General features: G+C 38.7%; 2 protein-coding genes across 7 annotated transcripts in view; one reads left to right on the forward strand and one right to left on the reverse strand.

Annotated features, from left to right (window-relative positions):
* Nucleotides 1–7,553, reverse strand: part of LOC311091398 (uncharacterized protein) — a 171,044-nt gene extending 163,491 nt beyond the window's left edge. The window contains exon 1 of the mRNA XM_084127351.1: nucleotides 7,207–7,553. The gene's annotated coding sequence lies outside the window, so the exon portion shown is untranslated. The remainder of the gene's footprint in view (nucleotides 1–7,206) is intronic.
* The window catches only part of LOC311091343 (uncharacterized protein), a 530,654-nt gene that overhangs the window by 398,782 nt on the left and 115,659 nt on the right, over nucleotides 1–16,213 (forward strand). The window lies entirely within an intron of this gene.

Genomic DNA, 16,213 nt, shown 5'->3' on the forward strand with positions numbered 1-16,213 from the left:
TATTGTAGTCAAATAAGAAATTTGATTATTGAGATTAAAGTTGACCTCTTCTTATGGGAATAAATGGGAGTATTTTATATTCAAACAAGGAAAGTTTCAATTTGGTTTGGTAAACAAAACAAAAAAACCAAAGAACAGAAGCAAAGGGAGTTACGTTTAATTCAAGAAATGAATGCCTGTTGTAATACACAGGAAATTACGCAAGAAGATGTTGATAAATTACTCTCTCTTCAGGCTAAATTAGATCATTTGTATGTAATGAAAGCACAAGGAGCTTTTGTAAAGTCTCGTGCAAAATGGTTGGAAGAAGGAGAGAAGAATACAGCATATGTTTGTCAGTTAGAAAAGAGGAGACAGAAAAGCAATGCTGTTCATAGTTTGATTATTAATGAGAAGAATCACAGACCCAAAATTAATATCCAAGGAAGTATACTAATTTTATAGTGATATTTATTCTTCTTCATATTCTGACATGGATTTCTAGAAAAGATAAAAGATTTTATTCCACAGATTGATATTGAATTTAAAGAAAGCTGTGGTGTAGACCTGAGATTGGGGGAAATCGATTCTGCTATTGAAAAAATGCCTTTAGGTAAATCTCCTGGATGGTCTGACTACAAATTAAAAAAAAAAAAATTCTGGGAAGAAATAAAAGATTAGTTGTTTAAAGCTTTAAAGGAATGTTTTGAGTCAAACTCTTTACTCCCAACTATGAAACGGGTTGATCATTCTTATCCAAAAGTCAGACAAAGACATAATAATTATTGATAATCTGAGACCGATTACCCTTACTCAATGTTGATTATAAAATTCTTACATCTGCTAGTGCAAACAGGCTAAAATTGAGGTTGAGTCAAGTTATAAGTGAAACACAATCTGGTTTATTAAAGGAAGGTTAATACACAACAATATTAGACTTATTTTGGATTTAATTGATTACGCACATTTGATTAAGGATGATGGGTTTGTTTTGTTTCTTGATTTCTATAAGGCATTCGATATTGTAGAACATAAATTCATTTTACATGCACTGAAGTTTTTTGGATTTGGTTATAAATTTGTTAAATTGATAGAGATGTTGTATAAAGATATTAATAGTCCAGTATCGCTTCCATGTGGGACTTCTAAGCGTTTTAACATCAACAGAGGTATTAGACAAGGAGATTTGACAAGTCCGTATTTGTTTATTTTAATAGCTAAACTTTTGGCAATTTATGTGAAAAATAGTAAAGATATTAGGCCCTTGAATGGCTTGGGGAGTCAGCTATTAATAAGTTAACTAGCAGACGATGCTCTTAGTGATGCAGAGCAGATCCCAGCTGCCATTCATTTAGTCACATTTTTCCAAAGCTTCTGGTTTGAAATTAAATTAAATTAAATTAAATTAAATTAAATTAAATTAAATTAAATTAAAAAAAGTGCGAGTTGATGGCAGTGCATAGTCGGACTGAATCTCAATTGTTTAATATTCCATTAAAAAAATGAGGTAAAATATTTAGTTATTGTTATTACTAAAGACACTAAAACTAGGGGGGAAAAAATGTATTTGGCTGACAATATAACAAAAAGTCAAAATATGTTAAATGTGTGGTTACAAAGGGATATCTCCATTTTTGGCTGAATTTTATTACAGAAAACCGAAGTACTTTCTAGGCTGATTTATCCTGCATATTCTTTATCTCTGACAGGTGGATAAAGGATATTAATCAAATTCAGTATAAATTTATTTGGAAAAACAAACACTATTACATAAGAAAGTCAGATGTAGTGAAGCCAATCAGTGAGGGAGGTTTGAATATTATTGGTTTCGATGTTATGAATGGCGCTCTTAAATTGAAGTGGCTCCAAGCTTTCCTTAGGAATAAACATTCAGTTTAGTCTAGTTTTTCTTCAAAAATCTTTGATTCTTTTGTGGGCATTGATTTTATTTTGAGGTGTGACTTTGAGCCAGCAAAACTAAAGTGTAAATTGTCATCTTTTCATGGTCAGGTATTATTATATTGGAAACTGATATACAAACACATTGTTCTTTGTGGAATAAGTGTATCCAGTGGTGTAGTCTACGTGATACGCAGGTATACGCCGTATACCCACTAGAAAAGGCCAAGGATTTCCGTATACCCACTTAAAAAATCGTGAGGATGCGTAACAACTTCGTTTTGTGTCAGAACTTTCACTTTCATTCATAAATTCACCCACCGAATCGCGGAATCCAGTCACAAATGGAGCTTGCTAAGCAGAACGTCACCGAATTTGGCTATTTTTGAATGAATAAATCAAAAGTAGGGCTGTACAATGAATCAAATCTCGATATGGACTAGTGTCTTTGAATATTAAAGTTAAAAGAGACTGCAATTGTTCTACGCGTCTCTGGGAATGAATGAGCGCTCAATGTGTGCTCCACTACACACACACACACACACACTGAATATTACAGTATACTCACTACAAAAAACTAGACTACACCACTGAGTGTATCCATATAGGAAATCTGTGTTCTTTCAGGACTGGATGGATAAAGGTGTCTGGTCCATTGTGCACATTATGGACGGGGAAGGAAATGTCCTTAGTTATGATTTTGGGAAAAATATAATATTATTTCTACTCGGAAATTATATGTGTCTTTGTTTAAAGCTGTTCCTGGTTTGGTTCAGCTGGTTAAAGGTGCATTGTGTTACTTTGTGAGAGTTTAATCATTTCTGGTCTTAATTTTACAGAGGAGGGCTGTAAGATTAAAGTTTTAAGAGCTTTTGTAAATATAGAGACTTTCCCTCATAAAGTTAGAAAAATACCTCTTGTATTTGATTTCCCTAAAGACAAAGTGGGTCAAATTATTTCTCACTTTCCCACTTTTTCCAAAGGTAAAAGCAGATCAGTTTAACAATATTAATGATATTATCCTTGTAATGAGTTCCTCAGACACAGATTTAATTTAATCTTAATTTAGTGCACCTTTTGTGAAACAGACATAGAGTCGTTGGAACATTTATTTTAAAATGCAAATTCTCAAAAAAAAAAAAAAAAAAAAAAAAATCAGATTCTTTAAGAACCCTCCCACATTCTTACTTTTCCATATATATATATTGATCTTCTTCAAATCTTTAAGACTCATGTAACAAAAACCCTTAAATTATATAATCTTCTGAAGGTATTTTTTGATGATAACCCCCTTGTGTAATATTTTATTTATTATTTAATTCCCTTTTTGTTCTTTATGTTTCTTTAGGTTTATGGTGTTTATCTATATTGTTTGCTGCTATTCGGACTTCTTTGAAATGTAATAAGATTTGTCTTTTTGAGGTTTGTTTGTCATGTTTCTTTAAAGTCCAACTGAAATCAAAATTGACCCTATTTACTTTGTTAGCGCATATTACTAGTCTTATGGTGAACAATTAATCCGCGCAAGTTAAAACACAGAAAAAAATTGTTTGCCATCGTAATCTTTAATCAAAGGGACTTCCGGCAAGATGGCGCACTGAGTAGTCGCATTTATAACGTGCTCTCACATTTAATCCCGAGTTTATTAAGTTTGATAAATTATATTCCATTCTCACCTGCTAATGTCGTAAGTGAAACACACCCCAAGCTGTTATAACCATGATTGATGTAGATGAACACTGTTACGCAATGGACATAACCGCAGGTTCAAGCAAAAGGGAGCGTGGTACTGACTCTGACCCACCCACACCATGTAAACCACAGAAAGGTAAAAAATCTAAAAAGCCGACTGAAAATGAGGAAAATGATGTGTCCAATTTGGCTATTTTGGATGCTATCAAAGCACTTGGAACCAAGGTAGATGTTCAGCATGAGGAAATAAGCATGCAAATGAAGCAACACAGTGCGATGATCGCTAGCGTCGCCAAATCTGTACAAATAAATGCACAGGAGTTAAAAGAATGCAAAGACAAAATAAAAACGATGGAAAAACAAATTGAAACACTTACTGAAGTCAATAATGATCTGAAAGTTCGTGTGTTGGAAGAGGAACGGTACAAAAGAAGGTGGTGTCTTCGCGTAAAAGGTCTCAAGGAGAACTCCAATGAACGGATAAGAGATGATGTGATCCAACTGCTTGGCAAGATAACGCCGGAGTTTGCTGCTAGCATGTCAGAGGCTGTGGATGTCGTGCATCGGGTGGGAAGAAAGGAGGCCAGTCGTCCCAGAGAGGTGATCATTCTCCTCGCTCGCAGGATGGTCCGCGATGAAATATGGAAAAGAACCAAGATGTCTTCGGTATGCAAGGAAGCTGGCATTCGCTTTGCGGAGGATTTGACGAAAGAAGATAGACTCTTAAGACGTGAGTTATGGCCAAGAATCGAACAAGCCAGGAAGGAAGGCAAAGCAGCTGGCTTTAGAGGCCCATTTGGGTATATCGATGGTAAACGTATTTCTTGAGTGGGTATTAAAGGAGCTGTATGTAAGAAATCTATTTCAATTAATCATAAAATGGCCCTGATGTGTCACTAGACATTAAGAAATCATGTTAATTTCAAATACTTATATCACTGACAACAGTAGTATGGCTAGGATATTGTCATTTAAAAAGGACTTGCAGCCCTCAACTGATGTTGATGTTGTCATTTTGTGTTTTGGCCTGACGCGCCTCCCTCCACCTATCTACCAATCACGAAGTCAGTAGTGTTTCGGGATCCGGGTTGCCAGCTTTGCTCTAACCTACCCTAACTCTAGTCGGATAAAAATGTCTAACGTTACTAAATCAAAAAGACCTCGTTATAATTCAGAAATTCGTCGTGACAAAGTCCGAAATAAAACCAGAATTTGTATAGGAGATGCTTTTGAAAGATGGAGACGTCTGAAAACGGAGAAGAATTTGAACACAGACGCCAACGTAGCTAATTTTCTCCTGGACAGGTAAGATTCATCTAACTTGTGCTTGGCTAACTTGTACTTGATGTCAATGCACATATCATATATTCATGACAGTCGAACAAAGTTATGCATGTTCGTGCAAAGTAATGTAACGTTAGCTCACATGGACGTATGCTAACATTAGCAATGCATAGGAGCCCATTTCTCTGTCATTATGCTGAGACGCTGAGGAAAACAACATTAGCACGCCCATTATGGCAATTTGAAACGTAATTGAGACAGAAGCCTAACTTTACCTCAGAAAAAATGATTCGTCATTCGTTCTTCACGTATATCGTGGACTAAGTTACACATGCTGCAAGTTGACCTGTATTTCACATCACATATTTTAGCGTGTTATGGACGCGTGCTGCAGGGTAAGTAAAAAAATACAGCTGGTCACTTTCACTTATAGCATCAGCTAAGTGAATAGCTGTATTACACATAGTGAGGCGTGTGCTTGTACTTACATTAATGACAGATACATAACGTTACAAGTTAGACTTACAGCTACCGTTCTGTCTGTCACATACGAGCATAACGTTACATCTTTACGATTATACTGTCACATACGAGCATACATCTTTACGATACTGTCACATACGAGCATAAATATTTACGATTATATATCAAATATATATCAAAATATCTCTCATGATGCATAAACATAACTAACAGAAAAAAACTTACTGTGTACGTCTCGTCGGAAGCTCATTGAAGCAGCCTACGTTTCTGCTGAATTCAGCTTATCTGGCAACCTCGAGTCAGGGGGGAGGGGGAGGGGATACACCGCTCTATAGTATTTTTAAAGTGATTGCAGTACCAGTTTTGGCCACAATCCTACATACAGTTCCTTTAACTGTTTCTTGTTAATACCGTAAAACTTCAAATAATAGCCCGGGCTTCTATTTACCCAAATCACCGAACTGCACCGGCTTCAGGTCCGTAGCCAGCCTATTGAGAGGGGGGGTTCTTTTTTTCAAAAAGTGGACCTTTTTGCAGTTTTTCTCCTCCTTTTGTATTTAATTATGAGGTTCAAATACTTCATTTTGGTGACCTTTTATGCACTAATTTGTGCTGGATTAGCTTGTCTGCTGGTATCTTAACGAGCACGCTTTTTGATGCACCTAAAATATTTACTGCATTGTTGTCAACAGGCCCGGCCCTAACCAATTTGGTGCCCTAGGCAAGATTTTAAGTGGCGCCCCCTTGCATCGCAGTACAGTACTTGCACTGTTAGTGTACATATACTCACAAGAAACTTAATAGCTTTGTTTTAGACATTCTTTTATTTAAAGGTTGGGTAGGTCAGAATTGTCTAAAAAAAACTTTTATTCAAATTTGTTTAAACTGTCTTTATATACCAATAGATAATTAAAATGCAAGTACTCTGAAATAGAGAGTATAAAAAATTGAGTGACTCTAGTGTATTTAATCTTCAATAAACACAGCTCATTAATTCCATTCACTCCCACCAAAAACGGGTGCTCGACTGCGCGCACGTGGGCAGAGCCAGTAATAGCGGCGGTAGTCATGGCGACGGAGAGTGACAGTCGCGCAAGCCAATCACTTGTTTCGTCCCGGTAGGAATTAATGAGCTGTGTTTTTTGAAGATTAAATACACTATAGTCACTCAATTTTTATACTCTCTTTTTCAAAGTACTTACATTTTAATTATGTATTGGTATATAAAGACAGTTTAAGCCAATTTGAAAAAAAGTTCTTTAGACAATTCTTACCTACCCAACCTTTAACTAAAACAATTGCACATTCAAAATACTAATTATAATAATAATAATTAAAGAAACAAATAAAAAAATGAACTCAATATATGAAATACAATATAGATAGCTTACTTATTATTTTAATACTCCCGAAATGAAAAGTGTAAACAAGTGACATTAACTTATATACAATAGAAATACGGCACTGTGCAAAATAAGACATTAGTATATTATCTTATCTATCTTATATATCTTATCTATTTGTATCTTTAAGTAGACACAGAAATACTACAAGGATTTGAATAAAAAAAATGAAAAGATGATCTTAAAAAGAGCTCTATTGGTGTTTTTGGTCCTGCCTTAAATTACTAATATTTACACATTTGTCCGAGGAAGGTACTCATATTACTATTTTCCATAATAATAGCGCTAGGCTTATCTGTTAGAACCATTGACTGTTAATATTTTGGTTAGAACTAGCAGATAGCGCTGGTTATTTATAGATTAACGTTAGCTAACCACCATGTATGCTAATGACTAATGGCATTATTGATCATCTTTCTGTAACATCAAAATAATATCATTAACATCATCTTTACTGTAACATTACCTTTGTCTTTGTCGCGTTTTTCCTCCTCTTCTTTTCTTTTTTTCCTCCCCTGGGCACCAGATAATTTGGGACGCTTTGACATATTAACTTTTTTTGACGCAATAAAAACGAAAACCGAATGGTGGCCGCGGGTAAAAGAAGTCTGATTGGTGGAAGTGTATGATCCCTTCAACTCCCCCCTGGTCACGTTAAAGTAAGAATTTATAAGAGAAAGTCAATGCCATTAGAAAAATTTGATAACAAAAAAAAAAGAAAGAAAGAAAGTCAATGCCATGTACATCCCATTATTGCTCCACTCGTTGCAGTGTTAATGAAGTACAATAAAAGCGGAAAGTTCCTTACGCGGCTCTGGCGCCCCCCTTAGGGTATATGGCGCCGGCGCCCTTAGCATTTGCCTATACTGCCTATGCCACGGGCCGGCCCTGGTTGTCAAATTGCTTCCTCATGTAACACCTTTGTCAGTCCATACACAGTTCATAAGTTTAAAGACCACACTAACAACAGAATAGATTTAATGAACTTTACTGAAATATTAATAATAATTCTTCTCATCATCATTTCTTGACTCTCTGTCAATGCCTCTTTGCTTGTTGCTGTATTTGTCTTGACACTTATGGATTTAGTTCACTGGTCAGTTCCAATCATATTGCACAGCCAATATCACTGAATATCCCACTATGTTTTATTATTATAATTACGCTACGTTTATATGGCTATTATATTGTAGACTATTGAGTGGATAAAATATAGAAATCCTTTTAATAAAAAAAAAATATATATATATATATACAAGATTTTTTTCCCATTTACGTCAGCTAAATGCACTATTTTTCAGGCTGTTTTAGATAATAGAATGCCTAAAAATCTATACACTATCTGGGAAAATTATGATAGTTACTCAGTAAAAAAAAAAAAAATTCACCCAGAGCCTACAACCTATTTTGTATTTTATTGTTCTCCAGCTGTAGTGAATCCAAAACACCAAAAATGTTAAGGATGACTCATTTTCACCCCTGGAAACTAAAAAGAGGCAACCATTATCTGACTATTTTTAAGTTAGCCTGCATAGGTAAAATTGGAATTTAATGTAAACATCATATCATTACATTGTCCGCGGTTCGTCTGACGCTGCTTCTGAATCTCTCTCCGGCCGGTGAGGTTTACTGTTAGTGTTCCGTATAAAAAACTTTGATATGTCCATATTAACTTCAGCCGGTTAGCCAGTAAGCTCGCTACGACGCCGGTGAAACATACAACAGCCCGCCAGCCCCTGATGACAACGACGTTCGTTAGTTTTTATGGCAGTATAACAAGCTGAGTGATGCGCGATGCATTACCGTCCGCCACCACGCACGGTAATGGAGCTTGTGTTTCATTTTTTGCCGCTCCAGTCAGAAAGACTGAGAGGAAATTAAACAAAGTTGAAGTTATTTTAAAAAACCTAAAAGATTCGGGGCTTTTGACAAAACATTCGGGGCTTAAGCCCAATTAGCGAGAATTCCCCCCGCCCTCATTGGCCCTGTCCCAAATGGCGCACTTCATGCCGACTTTAGGTCTCGTGGACTTGAATTGCGCGTGCTCGCTGAGTCTACGAGTCCGTAGGCCGTCCCATTCAGCATTTTACCGCTCTGAAGTGTGCTCAGCAGCGCCCCCTTTGTACCCTTGAAGCGGTCTTCCACGAAGCCCGCATAGAAGCAGGCTCCACGCACTTTAACTACCCAGGAATCCTTGCGAAAGGCCAATCAGACAACAGATGGGACGAGATTTCACTCACGGATAATTGTTGACATGGCTGAGAAGAAAAAATTACGGTTTTTATTGACCTAAATGTACATTTTACCAGTTGTTACCTACAGTTTATACAAACATTATGGTCATCGACCAGTGGTTGATGTCTCAAACATAATAATAGCGCGTTTAATAATACGATCGTGTTATGATTCATTAAATAAATAGTAGCCTACCGAATGTCAGGGCTTTACTGAGTCATATGTAAACATGGTATGAATATTGAAACCTGTAAATTGAAAAAAATATGTTTAAATTATGTTTTAAAATTGTAATCTTAGTTCAAATGGAACATTATGTAGCCTATTATTATGTACAACTGTATACATCATTTAAATAAGCATGATATATCTATTGTTTAATGCCCAGGTGATATGCACAATATCAAAATATAGAACTGTAAAATTAGGATGTGTAGTTGACATGCAGATAAGACATCGGAGCGCAAAAATGTGATTTCTCCTGTCCAACAACAACCAGGCCGTTATTTCCGGCGTGCCGATCGAGTCTGTCCCAAAAATACCTCTCAATGCGCCCTCGTGGACTCGCGCCAAGGGCCCTATAGGTCTGCACTACATGACGTCACCAAAGTGTGGACTCTGAGGAAGTCCACAAGTCCGGAGTGTGCCATTTGGGACAGGGCCATTCAGAGGCGATGCTTCTTCACCGTTGCTTTGAAAAGTGCATCGCGAGAACTCTCTGAACTGCACGCGCGGCACACACACACGTCCAGCTACAATAATCATATTAATTTGAAATAGCAACCCAGAATATTTGTCACAAGCATTGATTAAAACAATGATGAAAATAATCACATGAAAAAAAACAAAAAAAAAACGACTTAAATTCTGGACCTTTGGCAGTGAGGGGGGGTTCGTTCGAACCACCCGAACCCCCCCTGCCTACGGGCTTGCATTAGCATGACCGCATCCAGCTAGCCAGACCGATAGACCGCTGTCTGATAGAGATGGGCGCGCCTCGGCTCGGGCGCGCGCAGCCTGGGGCGCTAAACAGAAGCGCCCATAGCTGACTAGATTTGAGCTCGCTGATTGGCTACAGTTTATGTCAAACATGCATATGTTAAATCAGCAATTGGCTAAGCTGCTCCACAGACCCGCCTTCCTGGGGCGATTTCTCCAGCGCCCCAGAGCTGATGAGACGTGCACGCAAGTGGAGAGGTGTAGCGTTTATACGCCCACGTATAAATATTATTAATTATTATTCATAACGAATTATGATCAATAATTAATAATTTAATTATTTTCAATTATTTACTGTAACAGAATCAATAATATGATAATTTATCAGTTCATCCAATGAACAGAAAGCATAAACAATTATTAACTCTAGGAAATATAATATCTTCCTGGCCAAGAAAGAATAACCCCCTAACAGTAAATTAAGAAATAGGGTAACAGCATAGGTAACTTTTGATCGAAGTTCAAGACAATAAAATTTGATAAGCACATACACAAACAATCTCTTTTCAAATACAAACAATACTTTATTGATTATATACTAACACGTACAGCTAATGTCTAACACAAACACACACACACGCACACACACACACACACATTCATACGAGTTGCAGAAAGGAAGAGAGTGAGGAAAGAGTGGGTTTAAGAGTGAAAGGATGAAATCTCACGATTCCATAATGCACTTAGACATGACCTGAACGAACCATCAAACATTAATTTAACCCTTCTATCGTTTTAGGCAGGTTATTAAAGTTATATAAATACACCAGTTTAGCTTTCAGTCTGGAGGTTACTTGCTTGTCTTCTCGTTCCTTTTTGGGAATTCCCTTCGTTGCGTAACAGAGGGTTCCCCCGGGTTCGTTCGTCGGCTGTGGTCTCCTTGTGCATGGATAGATGGGGCGAGAACCAGTCACGTGTGGCTGGCGGTTGCTGATGGTTGAATGAGTCTTTGAAGTTGAAAGCGTGCGTTGCAGCCGCGAATCGTGGAACGAAACTTTGCAGCAAAACTTAACTTAAAACCGAGACTTTCAATCGGAAAATAAAGGAAGACTTAGAAAAGAAAAGAAGACTTAGACGAGAGTAGTAAGACGGCTTGAATGAAACTGTTTAACCCATGTTCTACAGATCTTGATTTGGGTTATTTCTGCTCGTTTGTTACATGGTACTAGTCTGCCGGAACTTAGAGAGCTTAGAGCTTTGAGAGCAGCGAGAGAGAGAGCTTAGTTTTTGGGTCTAAGGTTTTAACTAAAAGTTTGTCCCCCCTCCTGAAGAGAGCGGACCAATTAGACACTGGCTTTGTCTCATCGTAAATCTGGAGTGTTGGTGTGTTCTCTAACTTTTAAGCAGAGAGGACAGAGGCCACAGTTTAGACATGATTTCTAATTAAAAGAAGATCAAAACATATTACACCGATATCATTCAAGCCATCTTGCTAGTTGTGTTCGTAAGATAGCATTGATATGAAACAGTACACACTGTCATTCACACACCTAATAATTATAACAATTACATGAATTATATGGGATTAAAGCATATCTTATTAGAATATGCATATAAGTGGTGGAAACACACAGGATTATGTAGTTGCGTGATTGTTTGATTGTAAGTCCCTTGAGAATTGTTCTTAAATGATTTTATGTAGTTTATTGGTAAGAATCAGTTCTCTGGTTTGAAGAGACAGAACACTGTTTGTTCTGTTCAGAGGTCTTAAGGAGGAGGGGTCAGGAATGCTGTGGTGTAATTTCTGAACCAATTTGTCTTTTAAAAACCCCCTCATATTGACAAGTTCTTCCTTTAGCTGGGCTCATAAAAGTTCTTAGTTGGGGGTTTTCGTTGGTTTGGTCATTAGAAGGGTCTTTTGCAGACTCTGTGGCGCCAGGATGGGTGACTTATGGCTCTGGACTGTGAGGACACTGTCTTTATCTTAACCAGTCCGTAGTTGGCCACAAAGCTAGCCATTGACCAGTTATTTAGTTAGTGTTGGGGGAGGCTCTTTTAAATAGCCAGAGTGATGAGGATCATTTGACGTTCTGAACCAATCTTCTGTTTTGTTCGGCAGGAAGTAGAGAGTTTGAATTAATTTTCTGGAAGAAAATTAGTCTGTGGTTGATTTCTTCTCATTGTCGTTACATATCCCCCCTTCGGTCGACGATGTGTTGAGTAGAAGACATCGGTGAACGCTGGAGAAATGGGTAGAGGAAGCAAACACAAACAGCAAACAACAAGACAACACCTCCATGACTGGTCACTTTACTGGTGCAGGGCATTAGATTACCTAGGCATAAACAGGTTCACTCTCTCAATATAGTTAATCACGTTGACTAAAGTTTAGTTCAATTTTAGGACGTTATCCTAATTTGTTTTGGGACGGTGATTAATTAATTTTGTGACTAAATTTGATTTGTTTGTTTTATTCTCTTCTAAATTGTTCTAGGTTTAGACCAATTTACCTTTCAATTTGTGATTCGAATGATGCAGGGAGTTCTCTGGCTCACATTCGTTTTGAGGTGACTTACAAATATTAGGCGTGGTGTGTCAATCCTATTATTGTGACCTTGACCCTTATGGGGCGGACAGGCATTTTACCTAATAAAAGAAGAAAAGGAAGGAAGGAAGAGGTAAAACAAAACAAAGCAGTTGAGTGTTCCTCCTGATATGAATTGTAACTACTGTTGCACAGCTAAGGTGTCAGGGATCATGATGTAATGATAGGTGTTCTCAGGTGTACTTGTTGGATGAGTAGTTAGTTGCCATGTTTCCTATGGTAAGTGTAGCTAAGTTGTTAAGCTAGTTTCTGAAGTTAGTTTCTACCTGTGGGGGAAAACATGTTTGTTGAATGTTTTGCACAGTAGAGGCGGTTAACTTCTGTATGTTAGTGAGTATGTTAGGGATGTTGTGTAGTGTATGTATGTATGTATTAGGGATGTATGCATGTATGTATGTATGGTCAGATCTGTTTCAGTCTGTTTTGCTCCCCCCTTTGCTTGATGGCTTAGCTTTGATGAGCTTGTTGCCTCTTTGCCTTGGAAAAGGGATCTTCTGTGATCTGCTGGGAGTCAAACCAGTAAGGCAGGAAGTTCTCTGGCAGACATTGGGAGGCAGTTTGGCATGGCTGGATGAAGCTGTGGTGCAAAACTTGGTCTCCGTTGTTGCATTCCTCCGATGATACCTTTTGGTTGTGACAGACTTTCTGACGTTCTGGGCTTACTGTTGTTTCTGTAGCACACATATGGTTCTTGAGTTTGGAGCTCGTTTGGTGGTTTCTTTATGAGTGATGGGTAGCCAGGATGGTGTTTTCTGGTACCTCTGGGTGTTTGTCAGTGGTTGACTGTGAGAGACCACTCTGTTCTGTGTTGTTGTAGAACAAGTGGTTGTCATCTTCATTATGAAGGTGCATCAGATGAATCAGTGGTCTTCCGTGTTCAGCCTGTTTTCTAAGAACACTTCCAGTCGCCTCATTAGTTGCTCCATATCTTCTGAGGGTAAACTGTCTTGTTCTTGGGCATACTCAGTGCTGTGCTTAACTGAGTTGTGCCGAGGTGGGTTTCCTGAGAAGCGTGGCTGGTCCCATGGCTTTTCCATGTGGTTGGTGTGGTATCTGTCATCAGCATGGGAATCACGTTCTCTGTGCTTCTTACGAAGAACTGTGGTGTTGTCATGCCACTGGTTGTCTTCCAGTGCAAGGCTTGTGTCTTGGCTGAAGGAGTTTGAAACTGTGGATGTTTTCAAACCTTTCTTTGAGGACATCTTCTGTTTGATGTGGGCCTTGTGCGTCAGGTCACGTAACTGTTGAATTGTCATTGTGTCTGCGCAGGCCTCGAGACCAAGATGATGACTTAATCCGGGGTGCAGGTTTCTCAGAAAGAGGTTTTTGAAGTTCACATCCTCTTCTTGTTCAGGTGAGTTATGTGCACCAAAGAAGGCTTGTCGAAAACGGTGGTAGTATGCTTGGGGAGTCTCGTGTCGACCTTGTTTGGTTTCCAAGGCGATTAACACACCGTGTTCTGACTCTGGGCCTATGAATTCTTTTATCAGTGTCTTACATAGCAGTTGGTAGTTTGACTTGACATGAGCAGGTTGTCGGTCTAGGAAGCTTCGTACCTCTGAACTGGATGTCGATCTGAGGAGGTAGAACCTGTCTCTGTCAGTCACATGAGGTCTCACCTCTAGGTGGAAGTTGATATCTCGGATGTAGGACTGGATGTCCGGGCATTCCGTGGAGTTCGGGTTGAACGGAGTGATATTCTTAACCAGCTTGTTGAGATCTTTAAAGGTCATCGCCGGTGCAGCTCTGGAGTCTGCCTGGATGAGCTCTCGTTGCTTGTTGGCAGTGAACGGTTCTGTGGTGAAGGCCTGTGACGTTTTGGGTTGTGGCCATTCACTTCTTTCACTGTATGGCAGTTCTTGGATGGAGGACTCTGTCCTGCTCGGCAGTGGTGATGCTGAGGGAGGTCTCTCCCTTCTTGGCTCTGGTTTCTGTTGGAAAATGTGCTGGAGTTCATCTCTGACCGCGTAGAGCTCGTCGTTGACGTCATCTCGCTGTTGGGTCAGATGGTTGATTTCAGCATTGCACCTTTCCAGGTGGTCTTTCAGAGCATTAATTTCAGAGTTCTTATCTTCAATGTCAGCTTTAGCTTTCTCTAGCTGATGTTCAGCAGACTGGAGTTGGTTTACCAGGTGTTTCTGGACAGTCTTTAATTCTTGTTTGTCACTTTCAGTGGCTGCAAGGGCTTCTTGGAGCTTGTCAACTTGTTTCTTTGTTTCTTGCTCCACTTCGTCAGGCACTTGAGCTTTCGCTTTGAGCTGGTCTGTGCAGCGTTGGGTGTGCATCAGCTCCCTCAGGAACTCAGTGGTCTGACGCTTGAAGTCGTCCTGGACTTTCACTTCCAGCTTGTCCATGCGGCTCTGGGCACGTGTCAGCTCCTCCCGAAGGTGGGTGATGTGCTTGTCGCTTAGTGTCAGCTGGGCTGTGAAGGCATTGCTTAGGGAACAGATAATCTTGGTTAGTTCCACGTGGTTGTGGTTTTGATTCTGGCTTGAATCATGTGTCAGGAATCTTCTCAGAATTATGATTATTATTAAAAATAATAACAGTTCAATTGTCTTTGGTGTGAGGCAGTCCGTAATGCCTCTGAGCCAGGCGTCCACGTCAGTGGGGTTTGTCGTCCACGGCATGTTGGCACGCTGGGGTGAAGAGACTGACACAGATCTGTGTGGGGTGTAAGCCTATGTGATTGAACAGCTAAGTGTCGTTTCAGTGACTGTACAACAATAGTGAAGTGTTGTAATGTCTAAGTGTTGGTCTCAGTGTAGACAGGTAGGCTAGTGATGTGGAAACTTTGTCACTCAACTAAGTGAGAGAAAGAGAGAGAAAAGGTTAAAACAAATCTCAATTGCAAGGATTTTTTTTTTTTTCAGTGGGAGAAATATTTTTATAAATATTTCCTATCAATGAAAAACTGGTTTAAACTCGTGATGTTTCACTCAACTGAGAAAGGGGAAAAGAGAGAGAGGTTAAAACCGATTTCACTAAAACAAGAAAGAAAATTCTTAAGTAGGAGAAATATTATTTTTCTCATAAATGCTGCCTATCGGTGAGAATCTGTTTCCAGAAAGGTAAACAATATTATTGTTTATGTTTACAAGGAAAAATAATACAATAATAATGCTGATACCTTTTTCCGAGTTTTACAGGATTGACACCACACACCGTCAGTTGGACTGCTTACAGCTGGGATGCTATGAAGGCGACAGTTGCTCAACACTTGTCTCTGTTAATTTATCTTGGATAAGATGTTAAATTGTAAATTGTGTTTACAAAACAGAGAGAGTATGGAGAACAAGAGAGGGTTTGATTACAAATCAAATACCTATTAATTGTTTTCTTTGGAAAAATTATCTTTCTCTTTCTTTAGACTCGATTGATGGTTCTTCCAGGTTTGTTTCCTACAAATGTGAAGAAAGGGGATGGAATAAAGCAGGACAGAACAGGAAAGACGTGTAAAGAAGGAAGAGGAAGGAGTGAAAGGAGATTGGGTCCACAAATGGCTCTGAAGCCTTTGTGTCGAACTACGAGTGTAGAATTGATAGTTGCCAACAACTAAACATTCAAAAATAAAACTTTGTAAGAGAGGGTTATCTCTGATTTATTTGACACTTGTAGTGAGATACCAATGTCTCCTATTGAGGCTCAGGTGTGTTACTCCCAAGCTTTCAAAGTTCAAAAATGTATTCACCTG

This window comes from Abramis brama (assembly GCF_963993115.1).
Source record: "Abramis brama genome assembly, chromosome: 10".
Taxonomy (NCBI): domain Eukaryota; kingdom Metazoa; phylum Chordata; class Actinopteri; order Cypriniformes; family Leuciscidae; genus Abramis; species Abramis brama.